Source organism: Acipenser ruthenus, chromosome 3 (assembly GCF_902713425.1).
Source record: "Acipenser ruthenus chromosome 3, fAciRut3.2 maternal haplotype, whole genome shotgun sequence".
Classification (NCBI taxonomy): domain Eukaryota; kingdom Metazoa; phylum Chordata; class Actinopteri; order Acipenseriformes; family Acipenseridae; genus Acipenser; species Acipenser ruthenus.
In genome coordinates this window covers 9779700-9798191 of record NC_081191.1, presented here as the reverse complement: position 1 = coordinate 9798191, position 18492 = coordinate 9779700, and the positions used below count along the sequence as shown (strand labels likewise).

General features: G+C 36.4%; 1 protein-coding gene across 1 annotated transcript in view; it reads right to left on the bottom strand.

Moving 5' to 3' along the window:
• The window catches only part of LOC117435422 (thrombospondin type-1 domain-containing protein 7A-like), a 173815-nt gene that overhangs the window by 73509 nt on the left and 81814 nt on the right, over positions 1-18492 (bottom strand). The window lies entirely within an intron of this gene.

Sequence of the window (18492 nt, the reverse complement as noted above, 5' to 3'; positions counted from 1 at the left end):
CGTACCTGGCTTGATTCATGGGTTTGCAACGATCCTGAATTTCTAAAGGAGTACTCTGTCGAAACTGACGGGTCTCATTTGTTGTTGTCTGTGGCAGGAAGACTACTAGAAAGTGTATTTTGAGAAGTGAAAGCATGCTTAGCATGCAGGTGGTACAGCAGACTAGATGCACTTCTGTAGTACTGGAACTCACTTTGACAGCATATACAAGTAACCCTCTTTCTATCCAATGAACCGTCAGAAGGTTTAAGAAAAATAAGGTTTCCCATTCACAAGTCCTTTAGTTTGAGTGCTTTGCTACATAATACGGTTCTGTGACTAATTTTATATTCAAACGATGACTACACTCATTCAATCCTAGCATGCACTAATTGCGTGATTAACGTGTGTTAAAAAAAATTCTCTCCCAAAAATGTAACGTGTTAATCGCAGAAGTTAACTGCAATTAATTGACAGCCCTAATGGGAATACAAAGCAGAGAAACAGTAAACTGAATTTGAGATAGTAATCCTTCTATGTTTTATTCCAATTTGAACCTTGAACACAGAACCAACGTAAAGTTGTAATTTATTTCCATTGTAATGATTTGCACACGTGGCTAAGATGTTCATATACTGAGCTGGAGTTGGTTACAAGTCCCCAGTCAGTTCAAATTGCAATCATCGTAGTTTGAATCAGCACAGATCAGGGTGGGTTTCAGAATTTCTGTTAAATGGACTAGACCTGAAGACACATGATGGCCTAGTAAATGATAACATACCAATTTCACAACGGTTAAGAATTAAATGTACAACTCTGAATATATGAAGCACATTCATACCCCCACACTGCACTATTATAGTCAGTGGACATGACAGCTGTCTGATGAGAACAAATTATACCAATTAATAAGTGGAACTTATTAATAAGTTCTCTGGGATACTGTGACAGAAATACAATGATTCTTGGTTGTAAATCTCCCTCCCGACCTGTGATGGCGCTAAGCAGCAAGAACAGAGTTCTTTGGACGGGCTGGTCTGACAGTTCTTTCCCAGGGTGGGGAAGATGGCCAGTCTGGATGAAGATGAGACTCCGTTGCAGGAACGCATTGACCTGGAAGGGAAACTACGTGGCAGCCGCAGATTGGAGAGGCGGTTGCACTCATTTACCAAGGGGTCATGTTTGACGACATAAAAAAGGACAGAGAATCGCAATCTGTTCCTTCGCTTTGGTTTGCATTTTAAACCTGAAAGGACCCGAGAAGAGAGCAGTGAATATACGTATCGTGAGTGTTTTGTTTGTCTATAATTGTCTTATTTGTTATTATTAGACGGCTAACATGTTCTGGAGCTGTCGCCAAGGGCCAGCACCTAAACCTGGAACAGCACTGCACTATTGTCACTGTTATAAACCTGTATCACCCACCACGAGCACTACTGCACGCACCCAGGACTGGAGACCGTGTTAGTATATTGTGGGATGGATATTTGTGTTTATTATTTGGGACTGCAACCCTGCTGTTATTTACTCCGTGCACGACGCATTGTTGTGTATTGCCGGGGATTATTATTTGGTCACCAGACCTGGGTATAAAAATAAAAACTGTTTCCAAACCGGATTTAAAACCTCTGTCTGCTTAATTACGCACTGCATCACTCCTGCACCTGTACCCAATCAACCACACTGCCACAGATGCCTGCACTGCTTCTTCAACAGAATAAATGAAATCATGGATAAGCATGTGTTGGTGTACCCCACAATCACTCACTGTGTCAGTCGTGCGATTTACACTCACATTTGTATCATCACCTTCACTAATTCTAGCTGTATATGCTCCTTGTGTACCTTGTGCATTATTAATGCAAAAACCGTGCTTGTTAATTATTTTAAATTACATTGTACATATACATATTTGTATCTCAGCAGTTTCTCTCCAATGTTGCAACAAAAATGAAATCTACTGTGTAGCGCTTATTTGTATGCAGAGAATGACCTCTGAGCTGATGCTCTTCTGAGGTTTCCTCTGCATAGTTAGGGGGGTTCTTCCCTTCACTTTTCAAGGGATTTTGGTTTTCCCAGTTGTGATGGGACTAGTCAGTGCTCCCTCACCTCAAAATCCTCTGGGAAGTGGTATCTCTCCTAAATGATTTCTATTGTAAACCTTTGTATAGAATTCTCAGCTTCAATCATCACATCCTGGTGAGTTTTCACTTTTTAAGACAAGTTTAAACCGGCCCTGTGCCATTCAAAAGGGCTCAAAAACATGTCTTCTCTCTAAGCACCCAAGTGTATGTATAAAATATAACAGTAAGAAGTGCAACAGAAACAGTGGCGTAGCTAGAGGGGTGGTATTAGCCACCGGAAACACTGTAAACCCCGTCCCAACCAGTCCTGCCCGCCTAAGCACACACACAAAATCAGTCAAACACATATCTAGTTGTGATTGGGCAGAGTCCTGTCATTTTTACACCAGATTCAGCCTTCGACTCCTTTGATTGGACAACACGTGTGCACGTACTGTTCAAACCGATGTGAGATGAGACATCAAACTCAAAGATTAATATAGAAATTATGGCCTCAGGGGACGGGCGAAAATACAAAGTATAATTGCCGACTCTTAAATTAATGCTTTTAATGGTTCATTTGAAGATATGTATGGAAATACATATCACTCAAAGGACAACATGGATATTGTAGCCTTTGGAAAAGAAGGTACAATGAAATTAGTTATTTAAATCCGGTTCATTGTTTACAAATAATGCACAAAGGCGCCTTCTCTGGCCACAACAATGCATTTCATTTAGAATTTACCGATTTTCCTTGACAAAAACGAATTCATGCTTGGGAGGTTACTAGATGTCCTCTGCTTTTAGAGTCCTTAAAATGGGATAGTTAACACTTTATGCGTCAATGTACTAACAATCTACCCCTATCCGTTGATAATTATTTTAATTGAATAATGCAATGTATCAAATGCCTGTCCCTAGCAATACATTCCCAGGAGAGCATTCATCATTACACCATTTTAAAGTTGAGAAATTTGACAAAGACACATTTCACTGTGCCTTTGTTTTTATTACAGTACTTAATCCACAATATACAAACCCCCTGATAAATTAACTCACATTCATTTCAATAATATGGCTTCTTATTTGGTTAAGTAAAAATACAATAACACGGTGAAAATAAAATGTCATATGTATTTGTCTTTAAAGAGATTTGTTGTTGTCGCCCAGTTTCTGAATTGAAAAACAAAGCAAAACATGTAGCTGGTACACATCTGTCAGCTAACAGGCAATAAATTTGTATGTACGTTTTTTTTTTTTTTTTAATTTGCAGTACTTTTTCATTTTGACATCAAAGTAATGTGTCAATGAAAGTATGGCTATTTATATAACAAGCACTTTTATGCAGACATTGAGCTACAGTAGCTGTCAACGTGGTACCTTTTACAATTCATGCAGAGGGGTGAATAAAATCCAGATGAAGAAATTATTTTATATTCATTCAATAAAATTGCTTTTAAAAATACACAATTTGGGGAAGGTAAGTTGGTCAGCTCAGTCATGACTTCAACGTATTGATGTGAGATTTTGACCTTCTATAATTTATGCAAAACCCATCTACAGGTATTAGGTCCTCTTCAAAATATGTCTGGGAATTAATGAACAAACACATGGATAGATATTTCTGCATACAAAAATTTACTGAAGTCCAGGTAGTTTAAACATGAACTGCTATCATGCACTTGTTCTTTTTCTGGGGCTGTAACTTCGGTGCTGGTGGTGGTGGTGGTGGTGGAGTGGGGTTTGGTTCGCAAAAGAAGAATCCAATGACTATTCTGAAAATTGAATTTATTGTGTGTTTTTCATAGCAGTTCAAGAAAGTGTTGTGAGACTGCTCTACAATGCTGCAAATAATGAATGTAAGAAGTGTTGCCTACTTCTCTAAAAACAATGCTTGAGAAATCTGAACATTTATAAAAGTACAGATTGAAAATAGTGGAGCAGGAAGGTTGCAAAGGGACCTGTCAGTGAAGATATATCTTATTTTTTTGTATCAAACAATATATTGACAACATAAAACAGCATGAAAAGCGGAATACAAGTGTATTGATTTATTTTATTTATTTATTTTTTCAAAAAGTGCCAGGGCAGTTTAAAATATATGTAATGACAAAATAATAGTTTGGCATTCAGCTGAAACACACCATATTCCTAAAAGTGGAGATGTCATAAATATTGTTCCATTGGGTATACAGTAGGTACACGTGAAAGACAAATGCAGAATTCAGAGCAGCAATTAGAAAGCACTTTTTCACTCTGCCAGGTGAGAATGTGGGCACTCAACATCGAGGTCCTAAAATATGCAATCAGATGTCACCATGTGGGGGCAATGATAAATCGCTGTGATGTTCATTAAAACAAGAGAAATTCATAAGGGACTGGAAGACACATTTAACAAATGTACCATACACAGCTTTAACATATCTAATATGCCATTCATCTTATGTTGATGTAACTGAAGAGTAGAAACAGCATGCATGCATGGAGAGTACATATGGTGAAGATTGCTAAAATAAAGATCATTTGTAAATCATGATTTTTTTTTTTTTTTGTACTGGAGAAATTCACGGGGAGTAAATAAGATTTGATGTTATGGTAAAGAAATTTCTTGTCATAGAAATAATGTTAAAATGTGGTTCTTTCTGAAAGCTTACAGTGTGCATGGATAAGGGCGTCTGCTAAGAAATAAATAAATAATAATAATAATAATAATAATAATAATAATAATAATAATAATGTACCATAGCCCATCACAGTAAGACAAATGGGAGACTGCCTTATTCAGTAATAACATTGTGTAACCTTTTCTCTTGAAATTACCAGCAGCTTCTGCTTAAAATAATACGCTTTTTAGCAATTCTAAAGGTTCACAACTATGTGATATTGTACATTAGGGGTTTGAAAAAGAAATAGGGGTACAGTAAGTGGCAATTCTTTTTACAAATCTGATATTATTATTTATTATTTGACTTTAACCCAACCTCAAAACTTGAGCATACAGTTCTGTGTATTGGATGAAATTACAATCAGAAAAAGGTCTCTTGTGTTTAAAAGGTAAGGATGAAATTAAGAAAAATATGAACTCAGCTCTGTGAGCCTGCCCCATTGTTCTCTGGTGCAGATGGCTGCTCGTGTTGCTTGATGGTACACTGCCAATTTGAGTCATTAGAGTGGCTTCAAGGGACATTTGATATTGCATCGCCAAGATCCATTATTTTACACATGGTTTTTCAATCTTTTATCACTAGCACAGTTTACAGGTATCTAAACAAGGCAGAGATTCCGTCACGGAAAAAAAGGTGGACGGGCCACTTGACTAATGTTGGACCAATACACCTGTGCATAAAGACCCTTCCTTTTGTAGGTTTCAAAACACAAGGGCGGCTCTTAGTGCTAGTAACATTCTATAAAGAGGTAAATGTGAAGCACCTGACTTTATCCTGAGCTTTTATCACTACAGCTGAGGTATGACATACAGGAGAGTAAAATCACAACTCTGCATATCCTTCCACTGTAGTAACATGCCCATAAACATTAACCCTTTAACTATCGCTTATCAAAGTAGGCGTCTGAGAAACAAAATAGCTATATTAACTTGTTAATTCACAGAACAAAACTTGGCAAGAAATACAATTTCTGCCAAATAAAACAATTAAACCCTGGCATAATTCTCAACCACCTGGCTGAGCAAACAGACAAAGGTTTAAAAGTACTCAGCAAGAACAGTGAATGTTTTCTGTTGCTGTTCTGCTGCTTGTCAAGCATGACAGGATCTGTACGTTGTATTTAAAATTGCCCGTACTGGGAATGCTCTTCATCTAAACTGTAATAATATCTGCAGGAATGTATGTGCTGATGTAAATTCCTACCCAAACGACTTGCCTTAAAAAAAAAGATTAACAGCCAGTTTGACTTAATGAGCCTTTCTTTTTACTCCAGCAAATCATGTGCTGCACACTTAAAATATTTGTGTTGAAAGAGTCATATATAAGAACATAAGAACATAAGAAAGCTTACAAACGAGAGGAGGCCATTCAGCCCATCTTGCTCGTTTGGTTGTTAGTAGCCTATTGATCCCAGAATCTCATCAAGCAGTTTCTTGAAGGATCCCAGGGTGTCACCTTCAACAACATTACTGGGGAGTTGGTTCCAGACCCTCACAATTCTCTGTGTAAAAAAGTGCCTCCTATCTTCTGTTCTGAATGCCCCTTTATCTAATCTCCATTTGTGACCCCTGGTCCTTGTTTCTTTTTTCAGGTCAAAGAAGTCCCCTGGGTCGACATTGTCTATACCTTTAAGGATTTTGAATGTTTGAATCAGATCGCCGCGTAGTCTTCTTTGTTTAAGACTGAATAGATTCAATTCTTTTAGCCTGTCTGCATACGACATGCCTTTTAAACCCGGGATAATTCTGGTTGCTCTTCTTTGCACTCTAACACTAAAACAGTAAGGAGAAACACACAAGCAAATACAGTACTTCACTCTTGTACCTGCGTCTTCCAATGAATGCTACAAGATGTGCGTGTATTTTACTTTCACTCTCATGTGATCGTCTTTTTCAAGTAATACAGAAACACAAACAGGATTATTTTATATCTCTACTGAAAACCAATTTAATTTCCAATCAATACTCTGCAAACATAGTAAACCACATATATGTATTGAATGTATAGCTAGAAAAATGTTTTAGCTCGTTTGACAGATATCCATGATGTAATTAAGAAATAGAGATGGTTTAACAATGCTAATTACAGCTTTAAAGGAAGTAGAGGACAGAAATAAATGTCGAAAAACTTTTTATATAGCTTACTAAAGTAGGTTATTTTGAAAAAAAGTGAAAAGTTTCATTAGTTTCATTTTATACAAAACTGCACGCACCTATCTAAATAAACAGATTACCGCAGGCTTGTTTAACAGTAAAACAAACGTGGCCATGCAAACCCTTACAAGCTACTTTCTCTCGCTGTTTAAATCTGAATCGATTAGTATTTGCTTCTCACAATGATATCAATTATTTTAATTACAGAACTGTGTGGTCTACAGAAAAAAAAGAAAAAAAAAACTGATTAAATAAACTCTGGTGTGTATCCACTTTCTGTCATGCAGATTGGTACTGCCGATTAAATCTGGCCAAATCCAGCTAAGAAACTGTTATGTTCAATTCTGTTTTCCTTTAACATAGCCATAGAAAATGTTCTAATTTAAATTAACCACCGTTTAAGAAAAAAAAAAGTGTTAATTAAAAAAAGCGCCACATTGCCACGCTGAGGACATAAAAAAAAAAAAAATTGCCATCTTTAATTTTACTTAGTAAAAGTACGGGGGGCCAAACTATATATTCGCCCCCCCCTGTCGGAAAAGTGCAGGGGCCATGGCCCCCCTGGTGGTGGCGCCCCTGATAACAAGGTAATACATATTGGTATACTTTTGATGATATCAATACTTACAGTTATTACAATGCTTAATAATTCAGGCATTGAAAGTATGCCAACATTGTTACTTGGACAGTTTCCATTATGGATCAACCAAAAGCATACTAAGTTACTTCATAAATTCATTAACTCTTAAGCGGTATGTATCTCACATTATCCCACACACCATGGATTTAAATAAGTATTTCAACCTTATCTTGTTGCAGTGCCAATGCTAGTGTTTACTGGGTCCTGGTGCAAGACTGCGAAATAGACACCCCCCCCCCCCCCCCCCAAAAAAAAAAAGAAAAAAGAAAAAACCTATTTTTTAGCAAAACATATTCGAACGTTATTTTAAAATGACTGTGAACAAGACAGTAATCAATCAAGTAACAGTATAGCCAAACATTGTAATAAATCAATGGAGATTAATCAATTTGATTAATAACTCGATTTAGTTACAACTCATAAGCGAAAACATCAGTCTATGAACTTACTTAACAAATTAATATCCCAAAAGCATGTATTTTTTTTTTAAACACTGAATTTTGACCATCCGTTTAAGGCGGCATTTCGTGAGACAGACAGACTCCGACACTGCAGCTTGTTCAATGTGGAATAGAAACAGGTTTAGCCTTTTCACAAAATCATTTTAGTTCCATTTGTTCTAGCATGGCTGACAGCGATTTGGGGATGCTGTTTGCGCATTGTGATGATTTATTATTTTTTTAGACAGAAAATTCCAAGCAGTAGTCACATCATATGTAATAAACTATAACATTAATATTATGGGTCAAATACATATTAAAATAAAATCTTGCTATACAGTACAGACTATCGTAAATCGAGGTTAAGTTTATTGCATTTTGCCAGTATTGCATTGTGACAGAGACAGAATGATTCTTGGTGATAAATCTCTCTCCTGACTTGTGAGGGTGCTGTGTAAAGGGAACAGAGTGCCCCGGAATGGATGGCCAGACAATTCATTCCCAGGGTTAGAAGGAAGTTGGTCATCTAGAAAGGGGGCGGAGCTACGGTACATTAAATCATCGACCCGGAAGGGAAACAATGTGGTAGCCACGGATTGGAGGAGCGGTTGCACTAGTTAACCATGATTGACGATACAAAAGGGGGGGTAGCGAAGTGATCTTTTCCTTGTTATGGTTAAACGCTGAACTGGAAAGAGACCTGTATTGTAATCATGAGTGTTTTGTTTGTTTGTCGTGTCTAAAAATTGTTTGTTTATTGTTATTAGATGGCTAACACGATCCGGAGCTGTCGCTAAAGGCCAGCACTAAACCCGGACAACACTGCACCTTGTTCACGAATAAACTGTATTTACACCACAAGCACTATCCCACTAACTGTGGACTTGTGTTTTGTGTTTTGTGTTATGTGTGGGTGTTTAGGAAAGGAACTATTATCATTTCAGGACCAACCCATGGATTAAAACAAAGCAATACATGCCACTGTATTGCCTGTTAGCATTGTTATTGTTTCCTGTATTTCTGTCATCAGACCACTGGATTTACAAATAAAATAACATTGCACCTGGATTACCGTTGTCTTTCTGTTCATTGATCACTGCTGCATTCCTGCACCTGCAGACTGTTAACCACTTTGCCACATGCATGTACAGGTGTACTTTATCTATTAGAATACAGTGAATTAACAGTACAGCTGTGGCCAGGGATCGCGATCAAAAAATACGATTATTTTATTTAAATCAATTTCTTTGATTTTTTTTTTTTTTTTGATTATGTACTATTTTTTGTAGTACAGTAGTTGTAGCTCTACAGTACCTCCAAACTGTAAATTTAAGGATGTTGGAAATGGTGGTTTGTGAATAGCTACATACTAAACTAAATTACTCAATCTTAAATGAATACATAAATAAAGCACATTATTTATCATTATGGCATCCTCTAAATGTGAACTACAATATGTGAACTACAAGAGTTTAGCGATGGAGTACGCCAGAGAAAAATCCCCCTCACTCATCCCAGTCATTCTTTTCTTTTACTTTTCTTTCTTTGATTTTCGCTTTCTGTGTCAGTCCAAACACACACAGTTGTTACTTAGGACTACTTTGCTTTTTATAGTGTGTTCAATTGTTAAAGTTCCTGATTGCGCCACTAAATAAACCTGGTTTCAGCGGGTCTTAACACAGTGCTGACTTGTTTATTTGGGACCACTTTGTACTGTTATCAGAATCGCTTTTGGCCTTTGCTCCATTTATGCGCCACAGAATCGAGGGCAAGCGCCATTTGCATTTGCGCTGTGATCAGAATACAGCCCTAAGAGTTTTAGTTTATAGACAGTAAGAGTTTAAGATGTTTGTGTTAATAAAAGGTTTTTATAAATATACGTTTCATGTCTTTTCCTTGAGAAACTATATATAAAATAGGTAGTAAATGAAAAAATGATTTAAATCAATGATTTTTTAAAAATTTTTTTAGATTAAGTCATTTAAATCATGATAGCCAACCCTGGCTATGACCAAAAGTTTTGCATCTCCCTATATAATTAAATATTTTTTAACAGGGTCGAATGAAGCCTGTGGAATAATGCTACGTTAACGTATTGAATTACATACCGCTTTGTTGTTTGCCATACTTAACGAAAAACTGACAATTTAAAAATGTTACATTTCAAAATCCAACATGCCTTAAATACTACTCTACAACTATTATGGCTTCCGGTAGACTTGTGTGATATGGCTCTGTAGTTCCTTTGATTACATGATGTTAAATAAAACATCTCAATTATGTTAAGCTAGTTTTTTTGTTTGTTTGTTTTTTATGAATGTCTCAATCCAGAAATTCAAGGGATGCAAAACTTTTGGCCATAGCTGTACCTGCAGGGTCCCACCATGTGGAACTGCTCCTCGAGCACACCGGGCTGTTCAACCGAACAAGCAGAACACGTTCCATGGCAGGAAGCTGGAACGGTTTCGCCAAATCAGATTGTCCAGTTCTGTTCGGTCTGACGAAATTACGCCTTTAGTATCACATCTCCCAGCAGAGCAATAACATGACCTTAACACTGACCTAGTGCCAGAGCGCTTGCTCTGCATCCCGCCTCCAGGTAGACAATCTGTCATGTGATTTGTGAATTTGTTTTTGATTGACAGTCCGCCAATACTACCTTGCTACGTTTTTATTCTAATCCCAGTGGAGTAGACAGCACCAATATATTATTTTATGTCTCGTCATTAAACTGGGCTAAAAAAAATGGACTTGGGGCTGGGTCCCCCAAAGGCTGGGCCCGGGTGCAGTTGCATCCCTTGCACCCCCTCTAACGCTGGCCCTGACTTCTTGGTTAGAGTAATAACATCTGGTAAGTCATACACTGTGGTAACAACAATGACTGGTATACTAACACCTTTGGTACTACTACTCCTTGTAACAGGCAGCAAAATCCCAGGGCATGCACTGTAACTAATGTGAATACAAACAACATCCATCACCTCCAGTTGATTTATCTGTTGTTCTCCTCTTCAATAATATCCCCTGTCCAAAAAAGCATGGAGTTGGGGTTGCTTAGTAACCTAAGGCAATGCCCAGCAAACAAAATGAATAGAGATTTTGCAAATCACAATTTTGTAATACTCTATACAGTATAAATACAATCTAGAAGCCTACAATGTATAAATCATTTTAATAAGCATCTAAAACATAATTATATAGTCATCACATTTCAACAGAAGACTTCATCAGTAATAACAAAATGAATTAATTCTAAAACATGGTTTTGCATTCATTTTTTTTTAAGTTGCTTGGATTTAAAAAGACTGGAATCAGAGCAAGGATATGTATTTACCCGGTACTCTGAAGTGAAAAGCTTTCTGATGAATTATTACTTTCTTGTGCCTGAAGTCATACTATCATTTTACCATTGACAGCACTGGCTGCTAACTCACTTTCCTTGCTTTTAACCTGCAATCTGTAAAAAAAAAAAAAAAAGTATTATATTTATTTGTCATGCAGTTACATTATATTTTTTTCAGTGGGCAAGGTCTGGTCATAGACAGAGTTGATTTAGCATATTACACATTTGTACAAAAACCTGTAAGTGCATTATAGCGCTTGTTTCAAGCTTATGACATGGCATGTTAAATATATACATTCTGTTAGTAACAACATGTAGAAACTTCTTTTTTTCCCCCAGATATTTAATTGAAGTGCCATAAGGAAATTGCTTTCTGTGGTGAAGCTGCCCTCTGAGTAGCCTAACTAGTCATTTATTATTTAGCACAATGAGAAAAATGCTGAGATCCCATTTGTAGAAAATCTTAAAATACAAACCAACATTTTTTTTAAAATTTTTTTTATCAATGTTTAATCATATTATAGATGCAGACTGTGCAGCGTTCTGTTGAATTGGTCTCAAAAAAGCTTCACTGTAATATATGTGTTGTTAACTATTTTACTATTCATTTTCAAGATGCTATTATTATATTAGTGAATTTGCCTTTTTTTACCAAGGTATACTATTAAGTGAGGTTTACTTTACTAATGTTTTAAGGGATTATCATGTGGAATATAAAATGTGTATGACATGTTTAGATAATATTATTATTCATTCTGCTTATCATTCAAAATAGAAACATGTCAAAAGATACAGTGACTTTCAAATATGGCACTGAACCATCCAAAGAAGCACTGGCTTTTATATATTTTGAAACACTGCACTCAACGCTGTAAAGCTTAACAACTTTACTGTTTCACATAGCTTTCCGCAACATTTTTTTAGGTAGCAGCTATTATAGATTACTGCACAGATGTATTCAGAGCCTAACAATGTTTTAACCCCTGGCAAGAACAGGCCACGGGGAAAACAGGAACTAAACACTGAACTTAGTTTCAGTATAATAATAATATACTATATTTTAGTACAATAAAAATATATATATATATATCTGTAATAATCTATTCAAATATACTGTAAAGACAGTAGTTTCAATGCCTTGCTAGTCACAAAATGATGTCAAAGCCAAGAATAACAGGAGCAGAAAAACCTCCTTCATCAGCCTGCCAGGACACCTAAATCAACCCCCCACAGAGTGCTTTCATCTGTATCAATCCTGCTAGCTGAACTGCCTGTCCTTAAGGGTTCTCTAAGAAAATAATGCTGAATAAGAGAACTCAAAGCATAATATATATTCTTATAAACTCCTGTTCACACATGGGACCATATGAGTCAGAAGTTATCGCATGTTTGCTTCCTGACAAATTGACAATAAAGTACAGTAATATTAGGGCTTGGTCCCTTGTTTGTACAGTAGATTGCCCTGTTCCTGAGCACTACCTGTATTATTGAGCTCATGGAATGAGTTAGTTTGAGATATATTAACAGTAACATGTTGGCTTTATCAGGCAACGACAAAGCCACTGCTCTTTCTAATCCCTTTGTATGTTGTACAACAGCTTTTTTTTTCCAGACAAGGAAATTGTTTGAGACAGCAAAGGCAATGCAATTTCCCCAGGAGTGACATTCTAATGCCATGCCATTTCCAGAAAGATAGTATCAGTCTAATAAATACACAGTGCTGCCCATCGACAGCACTAAAGACAAGGCAGCTGGTAATGACACTCAAACCTTCAGATTTACAGTGCCCAGGCACCAGCCTATATTATCCTGTTTTTTGTGGATTGGTTGGATTTCTTTGCTGTAACATTGTAACTTTTTCTCTTGCAATTACCAACAGCTACTGTTTAAAATAACACTCTTCTTAGCAATATTACATTTCATAATATCAAATCAAAGACAACATTTAAAGGGCTTTTGCACTATGTTAAATATAAACTACTATGTTATATATTGATTACAGTTACAGTACTGTAAAGTTTATATTATTAAAAAAAAAAAAATAATAATAATTTTTTATCAGAACCAATGCAGAATATAGAGCTTGATGATTTAATAGATAATTCTAGATTCTAATGATCCTAAGATTCTAATATGCGCACTACACCTAGCACACACATTGTGCTTGCTGTGCAGACAGCAGAATCACTACTGATGGAGAGGGAACACAGTACATATACACTCTGGAAAGATTTATTTACAGCAACAGCACTCACCCAGGGATGCATGAAGAACTCATCAACACAGTCAATGATGAATAGGAACTCCACAAACAACTATCCAGCAACTCATTAACTTCCCATGATGCTGAATTGTAACTGTGATGCCAACGCTTTTTATTGAGTAAATACATAAATCAGAACTTTCAACAGATGGAGAAAGATGTTAAGGATTTACTGTATCATAAACAGTATATTATACAAATCCAGGCATATCTATGCAAGTACAGATGGATCATTTAATTGAATTCTCAATTACCAGACTGCCTACTACTGATGCCATTTTACTTGGCAGATAAATAAAAACCTGGTGCACTGTCTCCTGCAATAGTGGCATCCCATAAAGAGAAACAACAGGAAATGCCAATACATATATTAAAATTATATTTACATTTTTGATAACAATGGTGTTCCTACGGACAAAAACGATTAGCTTAATTGGCTCCCAAAATACTTCTCTAGTGATTATGCCATGATTTTGTAGTTATGCTGTTAAGAGTATAAAAAAATGATTTGTAACATTGACTAAAAAAGAATTGATGTGGATGAGCAGCTCTTACAATGCAAATAATATCACTGAAACTAAAAGAAAACAATTTCAGGAATAATTTGTATACTGAATGTGAAAGGACTAAGACAGAGCCCTGATTATGTTTTGCCTTTCAGTACTGTGATGATTGGTACTTAACATTCATTGTTTTTAAACAACAAAGCTTAACTTTACTGCACTACAATAGGCTTCATCAAGAAATAGACTGAAGCACACAAAGCCTTCTACTATGCAAAGCTCCTTCACTTATTGCAGCTGCTATGTTCTTTATTGTCCCCATGATAAATAAACACCAGTATGTATGTATGCATTTTTAAGTATTATTGAGCCCAGGGACTTGCTTTTTAGCATGATTTTATTTAAGTAAGGAAAGAAAGGGATAATAAAATGTGAGGTACTTAAAAGCAATTAATAATTAATAATTTAAAATAATTAATAATTTAAAAACAGCTTTAAGCCATTGTATTTCCAAACACTAAAAAAGCACAATGTAAGCAATACATGCATGTAGAATCAAATCCAGAGACCAGCACAGCATTACATGACATCTGAACATGAAATCTGATCATCAGGGCAGCAGTGTGGAGTAGTGGTTAGGGCTCTGGACTCTTGACCGGAGGGTTGTGGGTTCAATCCCAGTGGGGACACTGCTGTTGTACCCTTGAGCAAGGTACTTTACCTAGATTGCTCCAGTAAAAACCCAACTGTATAAATGGGTAATTGTATGTAAAAATAATGTGATATCTTATAACAATTGTAAGTCGCCCTGGATAAGGGCGTCAGCTAAGAAATTAATAATAATAATAATCATGTTTTTATCAGAATTTACACCACATTTAGTTTAAGGGTCATCATTTAATGTAATGATGCAGGACAAATTAAATTAAAATTAAGTATGATATACAACATTCTTGAGCTACAGGACCTCATTCAAGTGAGACATAAGTTACTGGCTTTTACAGTAGATATAAAGTTATGTCTAATAAAAAGATATCCCTTTGAGTTAAGAGCCTGCAAGCAAAGGGGGTGGGTTGCTTTTACCACATCAAAGGGACTGTACTCTGTGACTTCATCCTGCTGTACTGCGAATACAACGCACTATTCAAACATGTTCCAGGGTTACATGTTTTGTGTTGTTTCTTACTTGGAACACATTCAGAGTTACAGTCTACTTGGGCTGGAGGTTGAGGAAGACAGGAGGAGATAAAATGTCAACTGACTGTAAATGTGGTATCTTTGTGTTATCCACAAGGGATTATGCAGAGATGCGTTAATATGTATAATTTATATATATGTATAATTTTATATATATATATATATATATATATATATATATATATATATATATATATATACAGTGCCTTGTATAAGTATTCACCCCCCTTGCACTTTTCCACATTTTGTAGTGTTACAACCTGGAATTAAAATGGATTTAATTGGGATTTTTACCATTTGATTTACACAACATACTTAATACTTTGAAGGTGCAAAATATTTTTTTATTGTGACACAAAAGTTAATTAAACAAATAAAAAAGACATTTGTTGGTTGCATAAGTATTCACCCCCCTGAGTCAATACTTGGTAGAAGCATCTTTGGCAGCAATTACAGCTGTGAGTCTTTTTGGGTAAGTCTCTACCAGCTTTGCACATCTGGATCCTGCAATTTTTGCCCATTCTTCTTGGCAAAATTGCTCAAGCTCTGTCAAGTTGGATGGGGACTGTTGGTGAACAGCAATTTTCAAGTCTTGCCACAGATTCTCAATCGGATTGAGGTCTGGGCTTTGACTGGGCCATTCTAAGACATTCAGGTTCTTGTTTTTAAACCACTCCAGTGTAGCTTTGGCTGTGTGTTTAGGGTCATTGTCCTGCTGGAAGGTGAACCTCCACCCCAGTCCCAGGTCTCTTGCAGACTGAAATAGGTTTTCCTCTAGAATTTCCCTGTATTTGGCTCCATCCATCTTGCCCTCAGTCCTGACCAGTTTCCCAGTTCCTACCGATGAAAAGCATCCCCATAACATGATGCTGCCACCACCATGTTTCACCAAAGTTCAATTTTGGTCTCATCAGACCAGAGAACCTTTTTCCACATGTTTGCTGTGTCTCCCACATGCCTTGGCAAAATCCAAACAGGATTTGCTATGGGTTTTTTTCAGCAATGGCTTTCTTCTCGCCACTCTTCCGTAAAGCCCAGCTTTGTGGAGCGTCTGGGTTATAGTTGTCCCATGGACGGTTTCTCCCATCTCAGCTGTGGATCTCTCCAGCTCCTTCAGAGTTACCATTGGCCTCTTGGTTGCTTCTCTGACTAATGTCCTCCTTACATGGTCACTGAGTTTTGGTAAACGGCCTTCTCTAGGCAAAGTCACGGTTGTGCCATATTCTTTCCATTTTTTAATAATGGATTTAACGGTGCTCCGGGGGATGTTCAAAGTTTGGGATATTTTTTTATAACCCAACCCTGATTGGTGCTTCTCCAGAACTTTATCCCAGACTTGTTTTGATAGCTCCTTGGTCTTCATGATGCTGTTTGTTTAGATATGCTCTCTAACAAACTGGGGCCTTCCAGAAACAGGTGTATTTAATCTGAGCTCATGTGACACTTTAATTGCACACAGGTGGACTCCATTCAACTAATTATGTGACTTCTGAAGGCAATTGGTTGCACCAGAGCTTATTTAGGGGTGTCACAGCAAAGGGGGTGAATACTTATGCAATCAAGACTTTTCCGTTTTTTATTTGTAAATAATTTTGAAAAATATGTAGATTTTTTTCCCCACTTCGACATTATGGACTATTTTGTGTAGATCAGTGACAAACAATCCTAATTAAATCCATTTTAATTCCAGGTTGTAACACTACAAAATGTGGAAAAGTCCAAGGGGGGTCAATACTTGCAAGGCACTATATATATATATATATATATATATATATATATATATATATATATATATATATATATATATATAGATAGATATTGTTAGATGTACATAGAATGCTAATAACATTCCTATTGTTTATGGCTGATAATGTAGTAAATTAATCTATACATCCGTCATTATTTTATGTCACTCCCTTGTCAAACCTTTGTCCTAGAAATGTTTATATGGTGTTAGACTTAACAAAATGAGCCTATTTAATAAGCTTCAAACTAGATGGGTGTTTGCCAGTGTCCACCCTCGAAATATAATTATGCTTCTCCATTTATTAGTTGCAGATGGGTGGATGTTTCTGGTGTTTTAACAATCTGCAACTGGGCCTGTTTCATTCCTCAACCATTTTGAAATCACAATATTTCATAGAAACAAACAGAAACATCCACACACAAACTTATTAAATGTTCTGAACACCCTAAATAAGATTAATCTAGTGGTTGCTAAAATGTATTCAGTGGTTACGTTTATATTATGGACGTTTTCCTGACTGAGAAACACCAATGTATGTAAAATTTTGTAAACACCACTGTAATACCCTTTTGTGAATCTCTGGAAAATACTATTATTATTTCCAGCAAGGAAAGCAGACTGAGCATGACATTACTGTGAATCCTACAGTCCAATAGCAATGATCTGATAACATTTTGTTGCATGACGCTGTGCAATCATAGCAAGGAAGCAATGATGTCTGTACCTTTTAGATTTTGAGACAGATGTAAATCGTTCCTCTAGTGGATGACCCTAGGAGCACTTATGTTCAACTGTAAGCTCTCAATATCTAAGCGACTGCAAATTACAAAAATAATCTCTTCCAGGTGTTGCTGTTTCTATCCACACCAGGATGGGGGAACAGCATGAAGACAGCAGTGTCAAGAGGTAATGATTCGATTTATGGTTCTACAGTTGTTGCTCATTTTTATGCAACCTTTTTGTTATGAGTTATGATGTGTATGTCCAGTATGGAATGTGATAGCATAAGTTAGAGTTACCAGTATTTTTAAATGTTTTCTCTAATAGTATACAGTATGTGAATACCAGATAACAGAGTATGAAGTTAAACTTATCAATAATTATTAAGTGTATAACAGGCACAAACAATGTCTGCAGGTTGGCCATGCACTTGTTATATCTATGACAAAAAATTGCAACCAGCAGTTGGATTCATTAAACACTATGTAATAATACAAAATGATAGTAACACACATCTCCTAACATTTCTGACGTTCTACACATCAATCCATATTGGAGTAGCATAGAGTATACTGCTGCAATGTGAATAATTATGATCAGGTACAATGTTGCCAGTGAATGGACTAGCTGAGAAGCACGATAACTTCTCTGCAACTGAACGGGAGAGCGCTATAATGAATTTCTAGTACAAACACTGAGATCGTGTTTCAGTTAATCCAGACACAGAGCATTTGGTGGGGAATTGGGCCTGTCCAGATCATATTGTACACAGGGA